Source organism: Microtus pennsylvanicus, chromosome 6 (genome assembly GCF_037038515.1).
Source record: "Microtus pennsylvanicus isolate mMicPen1 chromosome 6, mMicPen1.hap1, whole genome shotgun sequence".
Classification (NCBI taxonomy): domain Eukaryota; kingdom Metazoa; phylum Chordata; class Mammalia; order Rodentia; family Cricetidae; genus Microtus; species Microtus pennsylvanicus.
In genome coordinates, this window is record NC_134584.1 from 330,001 (window position 1) to 331,728 (window position 1,728).

Sequence of the window (1,728 nt, forward strand, 5' to 3'; positions counted from 1 at the left end):
ATCCCTGCTGGACAGGATCTGAGATGAGAATAAATTCATCGAATGGCTGCCAACAGCATTTCATTGAGAAGAGATTCCACATTTTATGCTGTACAGTTACTTAGTTAGATAGATAGATAAAGAGAGGCCTGTGAACTGGGGTGGGGTGTGGCTTCTCAGGTCACCTCAGGTCAGGGAGGGGCTGAGGAGTGTCCCATTGGCCTTGACAATAGGCAGGAGTCAGAGGTTAATGTCAGGGCAGGGCCTGAGAGTTCCTCAAAGGGAATGAATGGAGACCCTTGCTTACCTAAGAAATGCCTGACCTTGGAAAAGGACTTGTGGAAAGCGGGCCCTTGAAACTGTGGTTTCACGTCTTACTAGAAAGCTCCCTCTTGGAAGGGAAAGTCATCATGATATCTTACTCTTTTCCCAAGGATACCCTACCTACCCTTCTGATCATTCTTACTGAATTAAGTCTTCCACTGCAAATAAATAAATAAATAATAAATGAAGTGGGTGAGTGAGTGAGTGAGTGAGTGAGTAAGTAAGTAAGTAAGTAAGTAAACAAGCAAATACGTGGATGGACAAATAAATACAAAGTTTGCTGTTGTTGACTGACTTTTGATTTCATAATGAATCTCTCTCTCTCTCTCTCTCACACACACACACACACACACACACACACACACTAAATATACAATAAAAGGAAGCATAACACCTTTACTCAGGGGGCAGAGTGAACTCTGAAAGTTTTCCAGGCGGGGGGGGGGGGGAGAGACAGAATATAAGAACAAAATGAGAAACAAGGAAAAATAGTGTTGGCTGGCTGGCCGGCTTTCAGTTCCCTGACAGAAATGAGCACATTGTGGAGGAAACACAAAGTTGTTACACTATGTGGGTGTGATGAGGAGAGATTGTGAGTGAGTGTCCTGTCAGAACAAAGTTAGTCCCATAGTTGATGAAATTCATTATCCCAAAACTTAAGCAGAATATATCCCAAGTTTGCAAATGTGTGATCAGCTTGTGACAGGTTGGGCTGGAGATGCTGAGAACTGGGGAGCCCTCAATGCAAGAGCAGACACTCATTCCCATGAAGAGGGAGAGAGGGAGGGAGGGAGGGAGGGAGGGAGGGAGGGAGGGATCATTCATTCCTATACTCAAGTTTAAAGAAAGATGAGTGGCTATCTATGGAGAGACCACTCACAGATATGAAAAATCATTTCCTAAAAATCAAATTTCTCAGTCAGTATGCAACTGCTATGGTGCTTCTCCTAGATAGAGCAAAACACACAAACAAACTGATTCCTTGATCTAGAGCCACAGTGCACATGCTGTGGAAAAGGGGACATGGCCAACTTGAATCACAATATTCATCAGAGCATGAAAAGAGCGTAAAAAGGACACAGAGGAGAGATAATTGTGGTCCTTCCTTCCTCCCTCCTTCCCTCAGGAAGTGACTGACAGATGAGACTTTGTCCAAGCAGGTTCTGTCTGAAATACCAGACTTGAGTTTCCCCCTCTGTGGGTATTAGCTAATCAGTCCTCCCTTCTTTCTGTAGGAAGGTGGTGCATGTCTCTCAGAACTTACCTGGTTTCCTCTGCACCAGGTGAACCAGGGAAAAGCTTTCTAAGCCTTATTCAGACCTATAGAGGCTGCGCTGTGTGTGACTTCAGAGACCTCAGGGAGTATAGGGGTGGGTGGGTGCTTGATGCTTCAGACTCATGTCATTGAAGGACATAACATAGTCT